General features: G+C 37.9%; 1 pseudogene; it reads right to left on the bottom strand.

The window, feature by feature from the left end:
* Positions 1-18883: 18883 nt before the first annotated feature.
* Positions 18884-19319, bottom strand: LOC150041534 (oligosaccharyltransferase complex subunit OSTC pseudogene; annotated as a pseudogene).
* Between the last annotated feature and the right edge of the window lie 503 nt (positions 19320-19822).

Consider the following 19822-nt stretch of genomic DNA (forward strand, 5'->3'; position numbering starts at 1 on the left):
CCATGAACAGACAGAAGGGGTGACCAACAAAATTGGAATGTGAAGTGACTATCTGAACGGAAGTCTTCTTCTGCCTCTTCTGTTTTCTTTCAACAGAGGCCTTTTCTATTAACCACCATATCCTTTTACCAAGAAACTAAAAATATAAAATTTCATAAGGAAACTTTATGTAGAATCAGATGACCCAAAATAGTAAGATTAAATGTAGCATAAAATATATGAATGGAATATTTGCAAACCCAGTGCTATGGACATGGTATTGGAAATATAAACATACCTACACAGACATAAAAACCTATGATTCTATAGGCATAATGTTTTATTTCATAAATTAATATGTATCTACGATACATATGATCTAAAAACTAAGTGCCAGTGATTGTATATAGAGATTCCCTTCTTGAACACTTGTTTGTTAAACATGTCATTTGAAATATGATGTAAAAATCAATGTTAATAAATTCTTTATAGGCTCACGCCTATAATCCTAGCTACTCAGGAGACTGAGACCTGTGGATCGCAGTTCAAAGCCAGCCCGGGCACTAAAGTCCGTGAGACTTTTATCTCCAATAAACCACTAGAAAACTGGAAGTGGCTCTGAGGCTCAATGGGTAGGGTGGTAGCCTTGAGCTGAAGAGCTCAGGAACAGCACCCAGGCCCAGAGTTCAAGCCCCACAACCAACAAAAAAAACTATCTACATATCTATATATATACATATAAATATGAATGGAAGAGTCCACTTAAAGATCTAAGCCTCCTGAATAACTCGGATTACAGTCATAATCCATTAATCCACTATTTTCTAGCTTTACCTAGAGTTTTTTTTATAGCAACAAAATAGCAGAAAAGTTTCTGTTTTACAAGTGAGAGAGTCAAATATAACAAGAATAACTGAAATTTGGTCTCAAAATTCAGGTGCTTACTTTTCCAAAGTGTGGCAGTATTACTTCATTACTTCTAGTGGATGGGATCTGATGGCCTACAAATTTAAAAAATAAACAAATAAATAAAAGTAAAGCTTCATATAATCTTTTTAGAACTTATTCATCCTATAAAATACCCAAATGACTGAGCAACATAAAATATCACCCAGAAGACTCCAGTTGCCATCCAAGATTTTATAAGAATCTCACAGGCTTGCCTGTATTGTGTGGCTCTGAACTGCAGCCCTCAGATCTCAGCAAGAGGTGTGAGCCACCATGCCTGGCTTCACTTGAATATGTAACTTGCTAGAAGAAAATGCATGAAGAAACTCCACATTTAATAGTAAATCTCTTTTTTTATAAAGACTAGGCCTCAATTCTCACTACAGTTGCTGACCAGCTTATTTCTAAAAGGACATTCACCAAATTCTCATTAACCAAGCTGGAAGGAAATGAACTTTATTTAATGAGCTAAACATAGTGGCTATCTCTTCTTGGTTTTCTTCTTGTTAATTATGAGAGACTTCATTGCAAAGCAAGGACAGTCTGTAAGCAGAAAGTTGTCTTGAAGATTGACATTATAGATTCTTAAACCATCATAAGATTATCCAAAGCAGCCTCTTACATTTGAATTATGGCTACTTTTGATTTTACTTAAATATTTCTGATCTATAAATATACAATATTTTGGCAGATACTGGTATTTTAAAAGAACTTCAATGCATTTAACAAAGATATGTCCATTTGTTTTTTTTCTGTAGCCAAGAACAAAGTAATAGAATTTTGGACACCACAAGAAGAAATATCATTTTAATATTTGCACAGGCAAAGAAAAAAATTGCATGTCATGACCTGGCATCTGTATAAATGCTGGAAATTATTTCTATTGTTTTTAGACACCAACCTCTTGTGATAGCCTTATTGCAAGCCACCACTGTGTATATAAAAGTATATTCAAACAAGTAGAAATAAATGTGCATGATTCACCAGCACAGTTAACTCAAGATTTTCCAGTCTTCTAACCACAACTGGTAGCAAGATTTATTACCACAGCTGCTTGTGTTAAACTTCTTTTCCTCGCAGTTGAAAGAATCAAATTTCTTCTTGGAGATTAGTCATTTGTGGGGGTGTCGCCAACTGAAAAATGTCTCTGTTATGAATGAGGTGCAGTTCCCTGTCGCTGTCCTCCAGCCCTAAGTCAGTGAGTAATTTTCATCTCTTTATGCGTCTTTTCCGCCTACTATCAGGAACAAATTTTAATAACTTACACAGTCAAAGTTTCTTTACTTGTTACTCAACCTGAAACTTCAGATGTATTGTTTCTGGTAATATAATAGACTCACGAGGAAAGGTAGGTTGAAATGATATTCTGATACATGCTTACAAGAATGAAATTTAAGCTGAAAGAAAGGTCTACATGGAGTGTGAAAGTAAGAGAGTGAAGGTGCTGGTGAGCCATAAATATAGCAGGTACTCTACTAGATTCTTCTTTGAAAAAAAATTATACATTTAGCCAGGAGCTGGTGGCTCACACCTGTAATCCCAGCTACTCAGAAGGCTGAGATCTAAGGATCAAGGTTCAAAGTCAGCCCGGGCAGAAAAGTCCCCATGAGACTCTTATCTCTAATTAACTACTGAAAAACCAGAAATGGCACCATGGCTTAAGTAGTACAATGCCAGCCTTGATCACAAAGAGGTAGCAGGGATAGCATGTAGGCCCTGAGTTCAAGCCCCACAACTGACAAAAAAAAGGAAAGAAATTATACATTTAATGCCATTACCTAAGGATGCCACTGGACATAAAGTTGATTCCTTTATTCTGCTAAGGTATTTATGGACATTATCTCATCTCATTCTCGGGTCATTTCTCCAAGAAGTGAGGAATATTCCCATTTCTCACATGAGAAAACTGACTTTCTCAAAACTGTGACTCAATCAGTACACAAGATTTGATCTTACTTACTCCTTTGCTTTCTGCATTTCAATATTTTGTCTTTGGAGAAGAAAGAATTATCCAATTATACAGAATACAAGTATAAAAAATAGTTTGAATGGATTGATGATATAGCTAAATAAGAAAATACTTGAAAAGTTGCAAGCACTCACAATGACCATCCTCAAATTTTAAAATTATTTTTCTAGTTTATGAAACAACCTAAATAAAGCTACCAACCTCATTTTGATGCAGAAATGAAACATAGCATGCATTTTGTGATTGCTAAGAGTAAAGTTAGTCATCTACCTAAGATCCTTTTAGAGAACAATTATCCCGTTTGAATCAATATCAATGATCATCTTCCTTGATCAGATATAAGTAATTAAGTACCACTATTTGCTGTCTAAGAGTTCAAGCAATTTTGTCAGTCTCTCCCAGTCATAGAACTTTCTATGAGAACAGAGAAAAATATGCATTTCTTGGTGGTGGTGGTGGTGGGGTTAGTAGTAGTAATAGTGTTTGGGTTTGCTTTGGGTTTATTTTATTTTATCTGGGGGGCTAGAAGAGGCCCAGAAATGGAAGCAGGAAGGGTGAGCAAATGTAGTCATGCTATTCAGTCTGCACCCTGTGGGAAATGAACTGTGTAACTTATGAACAGGAATGAGCGAGGGAAACTGGGGGACAGCAAAGGAAGGAGTGACATTGTCCATAAAAAGAAACGTACTCATTAGCTGGCTTATGAAATGGTAGTCCCTCTGTAGAACACTTCCATAATACAAAAAATTATTTTAAAATAAAACAGAGGGCTAGGAGGATGGCTTACTGGTAGAGTGCTTGCCTAGCATGTACAAAGCCCTGGGTTTGATTCCTCAGTACCACATACACAGAAAAACCCAGAAGTTCTGCTGTGTCTCAAATGGTAGGGCACTAACCTTGAGAAAGCTCAAGTACAGTGCTCAGGCCCTGTGTTCAAGCCCCAGGAAGGACAAAAAAAAAACAGAGAAAGAGGGAAAGAGAGGGGGAGAGAGAGAGAGAGAGAGAGAGAGAGAGACGAGAGAGGAGAGAGAGAGAGAGAGAGAGAGAGGAGGGAGGGAGAGAGGAGAGAGAGAGAGAGAGAGAGAGAGAGAGAGACAGAGACAGAGACAGAGACAGAGACAGACAGACAGAGATAGAGACAGAGAGAGAGAGAGTTGCATTACCACTAATGGACACTTAACAGAAATTAACTCAGAATAACAAATGGCATATAACAATTACTTAGAACTTCAGGACATGAAAATAAACAGGCTAAGCTTCTTCTCTTCTATCCTATGTCACTGGTATGATGCTTTTTGTACTCTCCCAGAATTTGAGCAAATAGTCTAAAGAATGACAGTATCTCCAAGGTGACAGGATTTATTGGCTTTGGATATTTCCAATACCTGCAAATTTTACCTGCCTTCTTGTGAGTGCTGTTTTCAATCTGGTCACGATGTTTCAAAAGAGACTTTCAATGAGATGGGGTTTTTTTTGTTTTGTTTTGCTTTTTGTTCATCGTGGGAATTGAACTCTGGCCTGGGCCCTGTCTCTGAATTCTTCAGCTCAAGGCTACCACCCTATCCCCAGAGCCACAGCCCCACTTCCCATTTTCTGGTGATTAATTGGAGATAAGAGTTTCATGGACTTTAGTGCCCTGGCTGGCTTTGAAGTGTGATGCCCAGGTCTCAGCCTCCTGAGAAGACAGGATTACAGGCGTGCACCACTACGCCTGCCTTTCATTGTGATATTTCTATAAGGGAGAGCTTTTATGTCTGGGGTGTAAGCCTTAAATTTTTGATGCCTCAAGATTTTTAGTACCAAGTGCCTTCTTTGCGTTTGCCCCACAAAGAGGATAAAATTTATAACAGTGGTTATAATAATAGTATATCATTTGTATCTCATATCACAGTTTATAGGTGCATGGCTCTATTTGAACCTAATGAACAAAGGATCATTAAACTTACACCTTCAGGTAATACAATCTCATGGCAAGAAGTATCTGTTCAGTGTAAAGTAATTTATCGTTTAATAAATTCTTTTAAAGAAAATTATTCTAGCTTATAGTAAAGTGTCCTCTTTTGAAGTTTTCACATCTTTAAAATATTAACAAATATTTTCTCCAACCAATACAAATTTCTACAAATATTAAATGTCTAAACTGAAATTATTTTTTTTGCCTTCTCATGATTCTCTGCCTTCTCTTCCACAATGTGCTTTAGTGACCCCCTGGCCATTTCAACTCCCAGTTCTCATACACATTTATGAGCTTTAGTATTTCTGCTTATCCCAAGAGTCCTCATAGCCAAGACTATGATAACTTTTCTCTATTTAATAAGATGCAATGTGTACTTTCTATTGTTGACAGCTAACATTTTTTAGATACTTTGTATCATGGTAACTTGTTGATTATTTTTATCTTTCACCAACTGACTCCTGAATTCTTCTGCCACATCACATTCAGAAAGTAGCTATGCCTTGTTTATAAAAATGTCCTGTCATCTCACAGCCTTTTCTTGGCCATATGGTTCTCTGGTGATAATCATTTCTATTCTTGGCAGTTTTTTTTTTCTTCACGTATTTTTTTTTACTGAATGTTGATCTTTTTTTTTTGCCAGCCTGGCTTGAACTCAAGGCCTGAGCACAGTCCTTGGGCTTTCTCAAGGATAGAGCTCTTCCACTTGAGCCACATAACCATTCCTAGCTTTTTTCTATGTATGTGGTACTAAGGAATGTAACCCAGATCTTCATGCATGCTATACAAGCACTCTACCACTATGCCAAACTCTGAGCCCCTGAATGTTGATCTTTTATATTACATTTTTTTCCAGTCCTAGGCTTGAACTCAGGACCTGAGCACTGTCCTTGGGCTTTCTCAAGGCTAGAGCTCTACCACTTGAGCCTCAGCACCAGTTCCAGCTTTTTCTATGTATGTAGTACCAAGGGATCGAACCCGGGCCTTTGTGCATGCTAGGCAAGCACTCTACCACTAGGCCAAACTCACATTTTTATTTTAAAAAACTACAAAATGATCTCTTTTGTAAATCTCTTGCCACTACCGTTATCAAATGGAGAATGACATCTGTTTCCTGATTGCTATGATTCACTGACCAAAGATCAAGAAACCAAATGGAAAATAATCCTTAATTCATCCAGTGTGATGGTCCTGTATTGTGGATTTTCTTCTGAATCGTTTTTGCAGATACCAAGGCAGACAGGAAAAAATCCTTGTTGATGCCACATTATGCTTAGTTGGTGTACCATGCATAACAAACCAAAACTTCTTAGATTATTGACAACGGAAACCAAAACCTGAGTTCAAATTCAAGTTCTACATATATTAGCCATGGCATCTTGGGAAAATTGTTTAACTGTTCTGTGCATCCCTTTTTCAACAGGAAAAAATAAAGATGGTAGCAATATCTTTCTCATATCGTTACTGGAAAGATTAAATCAGCAGCCCACATATAGTGCTTAGAACAATTTTGGGCACATAGTAAACATTTAACCAATGCTAAATACTATTTTCTAAAAGTTTAAAAATATCCCTATTCTTTTTCGTCTAAAACTTACTTCCTTCGTGCATTTTTCTTTCTAGAAAAACGGCCTCACTAGACCATTCTCTAATTTTAGAACACAGTAATATTACATTTCCCCTTGGCTCTCATTTTTATGGCTTTGCTCTTAATCTGCTGGACTCCTATTCCAGTTTCTCTGACCTATGCTTGATATATTTTAAGTAGAGACAGCCCCAAACTTAGGAATGAGTTGTGCCTAAAAGCTAACTCATCAGTCATCAGCCTGGAACTTAGAGCACGTTTTCCCATTGAAAAAGAGTATCTACATTCCAAGAGCAGTTCAGCAACACCTATTTAGGTCATTATCCTATCACTAATACTAAAAGTAGACCTAGTACCATTTGAAGTATATTTTTTGGATGATAGGCTCTAATTTCCCATTTTGGATTCTAATGGGCACTCTTAGATGAGAATGTGGTTACAAAAATATAATAATAATAATGTACATTGCTGAATATGATGTTCCATATACTTAACCACAAGTTCAGAACAAGTCTGAGCTAAACCTTATTTCTCCTCCTCACACACTAAGCAGCAATATTTATTGTCCACCATGAGGGTCACAGCCCCCACCCTTGTGCCAGAGTGGATGTATAAGGAAATATCATGGCAAGTTCAAGAATTGAACTTGAAGACCTGCTCTACAGACTACAAAAATAATTATTGGCTTGTGGGAATTAATCACTCACTTCATTTCTTTTTATTTTCTAGCTGGTGTTGGAAGACTTGCTAGCACTACGCCTGAGGTCATTTATATCTTAAGCATTTACTAAGTAGCTACTGTATGCTAAGAATGCAAATACAAATAACATTTTCTCCCTTTGAGAGGCTCACATTAGAAAGGAAATAAGCAGAGTCAAGTACTACATATATTGTTGTTTATACTTGTGTAAGGAGACAGACCAATTCTAACTGAGCTAGACAGGATATATTTAATAGGAGAGATGGCAGTTTTAGTAGAGTCTTTAAAGAAAGTTTGCCAGTTGGATGTAGGAGGATAATTTTAGTGGATGTAGTATGAACAAGTAGAAATTCAAAACCCTGCTTGATGTCCTTCCAGCCATTCAACAGGACTGAAGTAGAGGGTATGAGCAATGCTTGGGGCACTATATAAAACTGAAGAAAAATCAGCAGGCCACATTGTGAAGAAACTGCTATGCTATATTAAGAATCTTCTGTTTTATTTTTATAGGTCAACAAACTATATCCTGAAAGAGCAAATCTAGCCGTTAGCTTGTAAAGCCCACAAGCTGAGTATATTTTTCAATTATTGAAGAGATATAAAAAAGTCAGGAACATTCCATAAAGATTGTGGGGTTTCTACAAAGTCTGAAATATTTACTATCTGGCCTTTAGCAAGAAAGAAAGAAGGAGAGAGAGAGAGAGAGAGAGAGAGAGAGAGAGAGAGAGAGAGAGAGAGAGAGAGAGAGAGAGAGAGAGAGAGAGGAGAGGAGAGGAGAGGAGAGGAGAGGAGAGGAGAGGAGAGGAGAGGAGAGGAGAGGAGAGGAGAGGAGAGGAGAGGAGAGGAGAGGAGAGGAGAGGAGAAGAGAAGAGAAGAGAAAACAAGAAGTGATGATATTGCTCAAGTGGCAAAGCGGTAGCCTTGAGCTGAAGAGCTCAGAGACAATGCCCAGAGTCCAAGCACCACTGTCAAGCAAAAAAAAAAAAAAAAAAAAAAAAAAAAAATAAAAAAGAAGAAGTGTGCTGACTCTTATGATAGGTGATGGATAACCATTGAAAACTGTCCAGCTACCCCATAAAGTATTTCATGATGTTTTGGTTTGGGTTTTGGTTTTATTGTGAAGGTAATGTACTGCGGGGTTTATAGTTACATGAGTCAGATAATGCATACATCTCCTTTCAAACACTGTCACCTCCTCCATTGTTCTCACTCAGTTTTTCCCCTCTTGACTTCCGTCCCCCCATCCAAAGTTGCACAGTTCATTTCCAATCTAGTGTCTATTCGGTTTCACTGCTGAATTGGTTCATCCTTTGTCTCATCTTTTCTGTGCTTCCCGTTCGTTCCCCTCCCCAAATCAGATAAACTTATGTACATAACAGAGAGTACAGAAATGAACAGAAGAGAATAAATCAAAGAAAAGGGGGAAATAGAAAGGAAAAGGAAAAAAAGAACTGAAAACAATGTAATCGAAACCATCATTTCCATTTCTTGGAATTCATTTCAATAAGCATCATTTTATATGATCTTATGCGCATGGCTATTCAGTCCACGTGATCCTCTCATTAGCATATCCTCTTTCACATTCACACGGTGAGAATAGAATGTTTTGAAGTTCTTTATTTTTTTCAAGAAAGATTGCTTTTACAGGACTCTAGGTATTTCATACACGGTGAGACTAAAGGAGGAGACTCTTAGAGGAGAAACCCAAAGGTTCAATGCGTTTATGCCTCTGATCATATGAAATAATATTTATTGAAATGAAAAGGAAAGAAAAATTGCTTTTTTGCAGCAATCATGAAAAATTGATTGAAAAGGTAGAAGATCTGGCACAGTGGCAGTTAAGAGACCATTACAATAATATGAGCACTTATGTGTCCTGAAGTGGGCTGTCACATTACAGAGTTGGAAAAGGCCTTCATCCTACACTTTCCCCGTTTGGGTTGTTTTATTTTTTTTCATTATTACATGACATTTTGTTACCATTCAACATATATTTTCTCAAGCAAAATGTTTAGCATAATATAGTAAGTGATCTCAGGTGAAAGGGATCTTGTTCTCAACACCATTCTTCTCTTTCCTAATATCCAATGAGCACAAAGAGACATGAAATAGTAGGGTCCAAAGGTATAAAGGAATAGATTGCATGATATATAAAACTGCATTTTGTCCAAACCACTTTTATTCAGAAATATCCAATATCCTCTGACTTCCTTGCATGAGCTCTGCTGTGCATTGATCACTTGTCACTTCCTTTAGAAAGCCTTTAGATTTGCCTTATGCATCATGAATCATACCATCATGAGACCTCATAGGAAATATTTCTTTAAAAATAAAACATTCAAAAATATCTGTGGCATTCCATTTCTGAGTTATCTTTTTTCCAATATTAATCCTTGTTTTAATCACATTAACCATTTCCTATGTATTTCCCATTCAAGAGAAACCCACAAACAAATGTTTTCTCAGCCCATTTGACATTGTATCTAAATTTTATTCAAGATGTTTTCCTAAATATCATCCCAAATGAGCTTCACAGAAATGCAAAGTCACCTTATGGATGGGCAATTCAAGGATCTGAAAGGCAAAAGATGGGTCAACAGTTACACTGCTGGTTAAGAAGTAGAAGTCAGAAGCAAAACCTTGATACAAAAGGCCTTATAGTAGGACACTAAATGAAAGGATCTCTAGGGTATAGAAACATAAGCCATATAATGAATGATTGTTGTTCTTAATGTACTATGTTATCTCTCATCTCTTTTACTGTCCCTTGGTTATCTCATTTTGTTACAGTATCTCACTTTGTTACCTGATATATGGGATATATTTGTATTTGGTTATTTGAAATTGGATAGGGAACGGGGAAAACAAGATGAGGGGTGGGAGTGGGGGGGAGGGAAATGGGGACCAAGACATGTGAAAGGGTATCAATGTATGGGAATTAATGTACCATCTATCTGGCAAATATCATGTAACCCTTCTATTAATTACAATAAAAATATATGGAAAAAAAGAAGTAGAAGTCAGAGTAGAAACTCATGGACTATCTCAAAGCTCTTTGATTCGCCATGGTGCTGTATCAAATAGGGGGTTCCAATCTAGGTTTGCTCATCCCCACTTTGTGATGTTCACTCACATTTTAAGGGGTGAAGTCTGTTGTCAAGTTGCTGTTTTATTTTCTGTTTGCTTTTGTGTACCCCAATATTGGGCCCCATCCTGTCCTGTATTGTAGTTCGAGAAAGAAATCTCATAACAGACTTGAAGTGACTTCACCTTAAGTGTCTAATATCTGCAACACAGAGAAACCTTCCCTTCTGGCATGAGAAAATGTCACTAGCCTTGCTGCTTCCTCATAATGTCCTGCCCCTTTCAGTCAGTTGCAGACATTTGTCATTTGCTCTTTGATTTTTCTTATTGTTGCACCTAATTTCTCATTTTTTTCCTTGTTCTATGTACTCCATTAGTTTGTTCTAAAATTGAAACTACCTATTTTTCTCTCCAAAGCATTTGGCTTCATTTCTTTCCTTGAGAGCTTTCTTTAAATTGTTTTTTATCTGTAACAATCATCTCTGACAGCCTGAAATGAAAGCTGGGCTTCTCTCCCCTTGACCATTTCTCATTGTTTTCAATTCCTACTCTTACTTACAAGAATTTGCTCATCTTCCTTCTTACTTCTGCCAAATATTCAAGCTTTTAAGAAATTAATTTCAGCTATTACCATTGCAGGACCAGAAAAAGTGCTATCTTTCATTTTATATGCCAGACCTTTACTGTCTCTTGCCTATAAATCCTGTCAGTTGTACTGATCACTTTCTTTTTATATAAGTATATTGCAAAATGTTAGCATACATTTCCAAATAATTTTCTGTCAAGTGTACAGTTTTGTACACAATTTTCTAAGTATTTGGCTTCATTGGCCCGTTTCCAATTATCTCTGGCTGCTTTCCCTTTTCTGAGCTGTAATTGAAGTGTTCCTCTACTCCAAAACCATTTTATTTTATGAAGAATGCAGAAAGGATCCTGCATGTTTAATTGACAAATCCAAGCTCTTCTCCCCAATAATGGATATCCTTGAGGATGTCTTCCAATTCAGATCTATTGTATCTGATGTTTGCATGATAATGTTATATCAAAGATTCTAGCCCTCTTCTGTAGTCTCTCCCTCATTTTCAATAACATGAGAGTCAAACCCAGACACCAATTGTAAACAATTGGCAAGCAGAATTAGCAAGCAAGTCTACTATTGGAGGTGAAAAGGAAAGAAAAGCATTATTTGAGGGTACTGAACAATATAAAATGTTGTATTAAAAGACAAGAAGTTGAGCAAAGTTTGGAAGAGAAGGTAGTATTAAAATAAGCAAAGTGTAGTATGCAATGGCTAATAATCCAAATGATACAAAAATACACGTAAGTATATAGACATATCACATTATGTCACTGAAAATTTCTTTTAAAAAACAGCAGTAATATAACAGATAATTAAATATTTACTGAAAGAATGAATAGATTAGTAAAGTTAATGCCAAAATGCTTTATGTGGATAACCAGAAGACAGCACCACTCATAGGAAAGGAAGGAAAGAAGAGGCCTAAGAGCTTTGATCAAAGGCTTAATTTTAAGCCTTGGCTTTAACTGAATATACACCATTTGAAGTCAACCAAGTGAAAATATTCATCAAATACAAAGATATACACTCTGGATAGAGATAAAACTATTAGAAACCAACCATCGAACGGGAACCATTAACATTTTCAGGATCTGTGAATTACCATGCTGAAATCAGAGAAAGTATCAGAAGGAATACCAAAGAAAAATATCAGAATATCCACATGGATGACAAGAAGAGAATGGAGCAACTTAGTGAGGAAACAAGGGAAAAATTCACATTCTAAAATATGATTAGAGTCAAAGGAAGAGAGAAGCAAAGGAGGAGCATGATTACCAACACTAAATATGTTAGGTACGTGGCAAAGAAAGGATTCAACTTGACAATTGGGAAGTTATTAGAACCCTGCACATGTGATGTTATAACAAATTTCAAGATGTAAAAGCTCCATGTAGAAGTGGGAATGGGGAAGCAATGATGCAGGCTCCTTTGTGTGTGCCCAGGCCCAGAGTTCAAGTCCCAAGACAGGCAGTAGTTAGCTGTGGCAAGACAGGGAATAGGTGCCTCCTCCACATAGGCCAAAGGAAAGCAGAGGTTTAAATACAGAAAACGGTTTAAGTTGAAAAGAGAAAAGCCATCATTGTAAATTCCTATTGCCTGTGTTGTCTCTATTCTTCTGAATTCTATGAGTAGGACTCCATCTTCAGGGAGTCTGTGGTATTTGCTTTGTGATGTGAACCAAGCTCCTCTTTTCCTGCTTCCCAGATGTTTTATAATAGAAACCCCATCTTGTCTTCTTTCTATAGTAACAACTAGTTTAGCACAGCTTTTCTTTTCTACTTCCCTTATACCTTTTTTTTTTACCTTTTTCCATTAATGTTTTCTCTTTCCTTTTTGTGGCCAATGTTGGAGCCTGAATTCAGAGTCTGGGCACTATCCCTGAATTTATTTTGCCCAAGGCTAGCACTGTACCATTAACGCCACAGTGCTACTTCTGACTTGTTCTGTTTATGTGGTACTAAGGAATTGAAGCCAGGATTTCATGCATGCTAGCCATGCACTCTACCACTAATCCACATTTCCAGACTCTTCATTAATCCTTTCTCTACCACTGCAGAACAACCTGATTTGATTCCTTAATTCACCCTAAACCCCTCCTCCAAACATTCTGAATCTTTTAACTCCTCTTCATTCTGACCCTCTCTGATTAATGAAGACTGTAACTCGTTAAGATCACATTGACAAGTGGCTGAATTGTGATAGAGAGTGCTGGCCAGAGAAGAGATAGTTGAGAGGAAAATCTGAAACCTGTCCACAGGTTAAGGGAATAGAGTCATTTTTTAGTTGAGATGTTAAACATGAAAGGGAAGCATAATAAGGGAAGGTGGCAATCATGGCTCAAAATGTAATCGTGGGACAAAGGGTAAACCAATGCAACAGCCATGCCCACTGGACACTATGGTGAAAATGAACTCTACAACTTGGCAGGGGAGAATGGGAGAAAATGAGGGAGGGGTATTACTGTTCCAAAAGAAATGTACTCATTGCTTTACTTATGTAACTGTAACCCCTCTGTACATCATCTTTACAATAAAATATAACAATAAATGAGCTGGATGCGGCGGCTTACACTGGTAATCCTGGCTACTCAGATTTGAGGCTCAGATCTGAGGATGGCAGTTCAAAGCAAAACCAGGCACAAAAGGACCTGAGACTCTTATCTCCAATTAATCAGTAGAAAACGGGAAGTAGTGCTGTGGCTCAAGGGGTAGGGTGATAGCCTTGAGCTGAAGAACTCAAGGGCAGCATCCAGGCACAGAGTTTAAGCCCCATGACCCACTAAATAAATAAATATGTAATGCTTGAGGAAGTTATGCTGTGGCTCAAGTGGTAGAGCAGTAGCCTTGAGCTGAGGAGCTCAGGGACAGTGCCCAAGCCCAGAGTTCAAGCCCCATGACCAATCAAAAAACGTAATGCTTGTAGAAGGGGGCTAGGAAGGTCAAGTTTTGAGACCAAAGATGATAGTGATGAAATAGAAGACTGCAAGAGGCAAAAGGAAATTTTGATAATCTATAGTGAGCTACAGAGGATAGAGCAAGCTAGAAAAATACTGCTTCATCTGCTAACATTGAGGATTCAAATGGAACTCAAGGCCATAAATGCCTATAGGTCACCTATAGGTGACATTTCTTTATCAGAGTAATACTTAACAGTTTGCATGTAGGGACAAATGGGCTAAGTAAGAGCTGTAAGTAGGAAAATGGTTTGATTAATTCAGATGAAATAAAAATAGGAGCTGATTGCAATGTCCTAGGAATATGCTGTGCTTGAAAAACAAGAATCCCATTTCCTGAAGGTCAAATGACACTGATGAAATACTAGACCATAACTGGAACACATAATCAACCAAAGAATAGGATACCATAATTGAAATGGAAAAGTCTGTTTTTACCATTAGTCTCTTGAATAAAGGGATGATTATATGTTTTCCAACAGGTCCAAATTGGAGAATAAGTAGGTCTTTCTGAGCTGATCAGAGAAGCAGGGAGGCCACTCGTCAGGCCTACATGGTCATTGTTCCATGTGTAGCAGTTGGACAACATGTACCAGCATGAAATATTGAAAGGCAGTCTTTTGTGAAGTCTATCTCTTGCTTTGTAAAGAACAGAACTGGAGGAAATAGCTACAAATGAAAAACATTAAACAAAGGGTCACCAGTTACAATTTCGTTAAACACCTTGATTGAGTCAGATAAGTCAAAGGACTATTTGGCAACAAAGGAAGTGACTGAATGAAAACACGACCGGCTTAATGTGACCCTGGACTTGTGCTCTAGGGGTAAGGTCTGTGTGTGATGGACTCTTGCAAAGAAGGGAGAGACAGGGCCTGGAGTGTGGCCAAGTGGTAGAGCGCTTGCCTAGCATGCACAAAGCCCTGGGTTCAATTCATTGGTACCACATACAGAGAAAAAAATGGGAACTGAAGTTGTGGCTCAAGTGATGGAGCACTAACCATAAGAAAGCTCAAGGACACTATCCAGGCCCTGAGTTCAATCCCCAGGACTGGGAAAAAATAAAATAAAGAAGCTAGAGATGAAGCAGTAAATGATTGTAATACTCTATCCATATAATGAGAGCTGTAATGGAGGTCAACACAGGATTTTCTGCAATTATATTGACATCTAATATGAGCTTAGAGGATAAAGTTAAGCAGGGATTTTTTCCTGTAAAGGTGTAGCATCCAAAATGAGTTTACAAGAGGAATAGACTTTTTCCTGATGAAAACGTTATGGCAGATATTGCACATGGAGATAAAATAGCCTGTCTGAAGACATTAAAGGGAGAAGCAGGTGAAAATGCAAGTCGCTCTGCTTGGCTGAACTGTAGTCTGAGGCAGTAAGGGAGGAGATAGGAAAAGCTGAAAGCATAGGGAATGGAAAGATCACAGGTTGTAAGTGTGAGCAGCAAGCAAATCATGAAAGGTGCAAGCACTAGAACGTAACCTCAATATAAGCTGTGACTCTGAGACTAAACTCCGAGAAAGCAAAGGCTATATATGTTTCATTCACAGGTTCATTCCCAATTTCTCTGTAATAGTACAAAATAGATGCTCCCAAAGTAGCATATATAAATTCCATGTTAAAAGCTTTAGACATTGTTCTGAAGGCTGAAATCCCTTAAATAATTGCAAGCAAAGAGGTACCATGGTTACATTTGAATTTTAGATAGACTCTGAGTGCTAGATGGAGAATAAATAGGTACTAATACTGGATGTGGGGAAGATGTCTATAAAGCTGTTGCAGTGATTGAGATGAAAAAGGATGGTGTTCAGGAATAGTATTTTAGAAGATTAGTTAAATTCAAAAGATACTTTAGAAATAAAATTGAACAGTACAAGATAATTCTAGGACAAAGAGGATAGAAAGATAAACATATCAAAAAATGGTATCACTAGCAGGGTACCATGGCTCATGCCTATAACTCTGGCTATTTGGGAGGCTGGTATCTGAGAATCACGGTTCAAAGCCAGACACGGCACTAAAGTCCCTGAAACTCTTATCTCCAATTAACCACTAGCAAATAGGAATTGGGGCTATGGCTCAGGGGTAGGGTGGTAGCCTTGACCCGAAGAGCTCAGGGACAACACCCAGGCCAGAGTTCAAGACCCATGATCCACAAAAAAAAAATGCTACCACCACTTGATGTCTCGAATACAAAGGACACAAGATTTGCTGAAGTAGGTAATCCTAGGAAATGAACAGATCTTTTGGAGTAAAAAGGGAATAGCACTAGTGGGATCTGGGCATCAAAGAAGGTAGAATAAGAGAATAGGGAAAGGAAACAGTTCCTTTTGGAAAATGTTGAGTTTAAGCCATTTGAGGGATATTTACATAGCTACATAAAAGACCAGTAATCAGTAGAATATATACTTAAATCTCTAGAAATGCTGATCATGGAATTTGCTTATATCTAGTAGTTGAAAATAATTCTTTTTTTTTTTGCCAGTCTGGGGATAGAACTCAGGGCCTGAGCACTGTCCTTGGGCTTTCTCAAGGCTATCACTCTACCACTTTAGCCACTTCCAGCTTTTTTCTGTGTATATGGTACCGAGGAATTAAACCCAGGGCTTCATGCATGTTAAGTGAGCCCTCTACCACTAGGCCATGCTCCCAGCCAATAATTGCCCTTTTTGCCATTTCTTTAATAACTTCTCTCACTTCCAAGGCACAGTGAGGTCTGCCTACAAAGCTAACCCATTGTGGCATAAATTCCTAATGAGTTATTTTCTTCAGAATGTTCCCTATCACATCCCAGGCCCCAGGATCATCACATGGTAAATCTCTTTGGAGAATCTGTTTTCTACAAGCTATAATTATTGTGGCGTATACATACAGCTCTCAACTTCTAAAAGCACAAGAGTGCTCTCTGGTGGCTATCATGAGACACAGCATTATTTTCACCAGCATCCTGAAGAAATTCTAAGTAGTTCAGATTTTGTCATGTGGTGAGGAGATTGGATCAAACTTTACTCTCTTAAAGCAATATATTTTGAAACTATCCTAATCCATTATGTAGTTGAGTGAAAAACTAAGCTCAGCAGTCTAGGTTTTCAGCAAGCCTCTGGGAGAAACTCCAAGATGGATTGGTCAGTGTTCAATGACTATTCAAGATACTGATTAAAAGCTGGACACAAGTGGCTCAAGCCTGTAATCCTAGCTACCCAGGATAATGAGATCTGAGGATCAGCATTTCAAGCCAGTCCCAGCTGGAAAGTTCTTAATAATCTTATCTTCAATTAATAACCAAAAAACCAGAAGTGGAGCTGTGGTGAAAGTGGGAGAGTGCTAGCCTTCCAACAGCAATGGGAAGAAAAAAAAAACAGCTCAGGATCAGAGCACAGGCCTTGAGTTCAAGCCCCAGGACTACCAAGGGGAAAAAACATATTCTGATTAATGTGTACAGAGTTTTGAAGGATCTACTATATTTTCCAAAGCAAGTTCAAATGTAGTAGCATCTTAAAAAAAAAACCATAGCCATGGCTGTGAGTTTTTTCTAGTGGTAGAATGTTTGCTGAACACGCACAAAGCCCTGGATTTGATTCCTCAGTACCACATACACAGAAAAAGCTGGGGCTCAAGTGGTAGAGCTGAGGCCTTGAGAAAGGTGCTGAGTTCAAGCCCCTGGACTGGCCAAAAAAAAAACATTGCTAAAATAAGAAACACGTTTCGTAATTCAAAGGAAGACACACAGCCCCTATATTTTTCATACCATTAGAATTCATATTAACTCCCTTCCCACTATCCTCACTCCAACCTGGTGGATGTATGTAATTCATCACACACAAAAAATGATACTTCACTGAGGCATTTACTGACAGTGAAGCAAAAGAAGGATACTCTTAGGGGAGGAATTCAAAGGTTTAATGCCTGTGTGCCTCTAATAATACAAAATAATATTTATTGAAATGAACTCCAGGAAAGGAAAAAAAACTAATAACTTCATCCATTTTCTGGCTCTCAGGCCACTCAAGTAGGTAAGCTATTTTGCCTTTGGGACTTTTAAAATTTGTAACTATGACATGAATATTGAAGAGTACTATTCAAGGCCCTCTAAAACTGCCTTTAGTGTTCATGGATGAATGGCACACTACTCAGTTTTATTTATTTTTTACCTTCTTCCCAGTTTAGGGGGTGAAACTTTCTAATGTTATATGTACAGATAGCTCAATAGCTCAATCTATTGTCAAGAAATTTGTAATAACACAAAATATTGTTCATATAAGCCTTTTTAAAAACTCATATTATATTAGAAAAATAACAGAAAAATAATAATAAAATGAAACTCAATTTGTTTGATAAACAATATCTTTTTTTTGCAAGTCCTGGAGCTTTAACTCAGGGCTTGAGCAATGTGTCCTTGGGCTTTCTCAAGGCTAGACCACAGCACCACTTCCAACGTTGTAGTCTATGTATGTGATTGTAAGGAATCAAACCTGGGTCTTCATGCATGCTAGCCAAGCACTCTACCACTGGGCCAAACTCCTGGCCCAAACCACATCTTTTTAAAAACCACAGCTAATATTATTCTTTTTTAAGAAAAAAAATCATTTATTTGTGCTCCTTTCATACATCATACTGCTCAGGAGACAGTCCCAAATTTGTATTCACAGAAGCACACTCACACTCACACTGTTTAAAGGCAAAAGCACCATTGGAAAAGCGACCTAGCCATCGAGAGCTCTCGGCTCACAGATCTTGCCTCCTGTTGAGCTTCTTAAAATCAGAAATGTCATCTTAAAAAAAGGATGTGAAGAGGACTGTAAAAAATAATCACTTTATTCAATAGTTTGAGAAGTGGAGTGTTTTTTTCCCCCTTCAAGAAATGAAAAACTAAGAAAATGCCACTTAATATGGTTGGGATATCCGAGCAGGTCAGTAGCAAAAAAGAAAACACTGTGATAAGAGTTTGCTCTGATACCAAGAAACTCTAGTCCAAGCTTTGATGCTCTTCCCGGGTTTTCACTCAGGCTTCTTTTCCTGCTGTTCTTCATTTCTTTCCACATTTTCACAGAGGACTGGTACAGACTTTCAAACTTCATTCCCAGGAACAAGTTTGGAGTCCATTGATTTCTTGTCAAAAAGCACTCTATCTCATCAGATAGCCGGGCTGTTTCATTCTCATGAATACCTGTGCCATGACAAAGCTCACACACAAAGGACACAGACAAACCCAATGAACAGCTTGGAAATATTTGGTCCGTTGGATCGGTATAGGATTATGAAACCTAAACCTCCCATTGTAAACAGGAAGCTGGATGCGAGGCCTTCCATCATGTTCTGTCCATTTACTCTGTAAGCCAAGAAAGCGACTGGTCTCTGGTGTCCATGCTCCTCAGTCACTGAACCAACACTTGAAGGTTCAACAATAACGCCGTAAATTATTCCTCCGGTGATGAGGAAGTAAGACACGACCACCAGTGGTACTGTCATAAACGACCGCATGTGCACCCTGACGGCTTCTTCAGCTTCAGATTGGGTCATTCAAGCACCAAGAACGGGACCCCCTGTACAAGGTCTCCCATGTTGGTCACTAATGTTATTCCTAAAATAAAAGACTAAATACTTTGCTCTTAAGTGGTGACAAAGATATATATTCTCACAACACTTAGCAAACAATAGTATTGTTTAGCAGAATAAGCTAGTATTGAATAGAAAAATAAGACAAATCTATGGAAGAGACACAATAGAAAGTCACTATTTATAAATAACATGATTACCTACATAAAATGATTGGGGGGACTGGGAGTTTGGCTTAGTGGTAGAAAGTTTGCCTAGCATGCATGAAGCCCTGGGTTCAATTCCTAAGTACCACATACAAAGAAAAAGACAGAAGTGATGCTGTGGCATAAGTGGTAGAGTGTCAGCCTTGAGAAAGCCCAAAGACAGTGTCCACGCCCTGAGTTCAAGACCCAGGACTAGAAAAAAATGATTCAAAATCTCTAAAAATCCCCTACAAATAATAAATTTCCTATCTTGTTAGGATACAAATTCAGTATGCACAGAAGTATATTTTTATTAGCATACG

Source organism: Megascapheus bottae, chromosome X (genome assembly GCF_031878675.1).
Source record: "Megascapheus bottae isolate mThoBot1 chromosome X, mThoBot2.hap1, whole genome shotgun sequence".
NCBI classification, from domain to species: domain Eukaryota; kingdom Metazoa; phylum Chordata; class Mammalia; order Rodentia; family Geomyidae; genus Megascapheus; species Megascapheus bottae.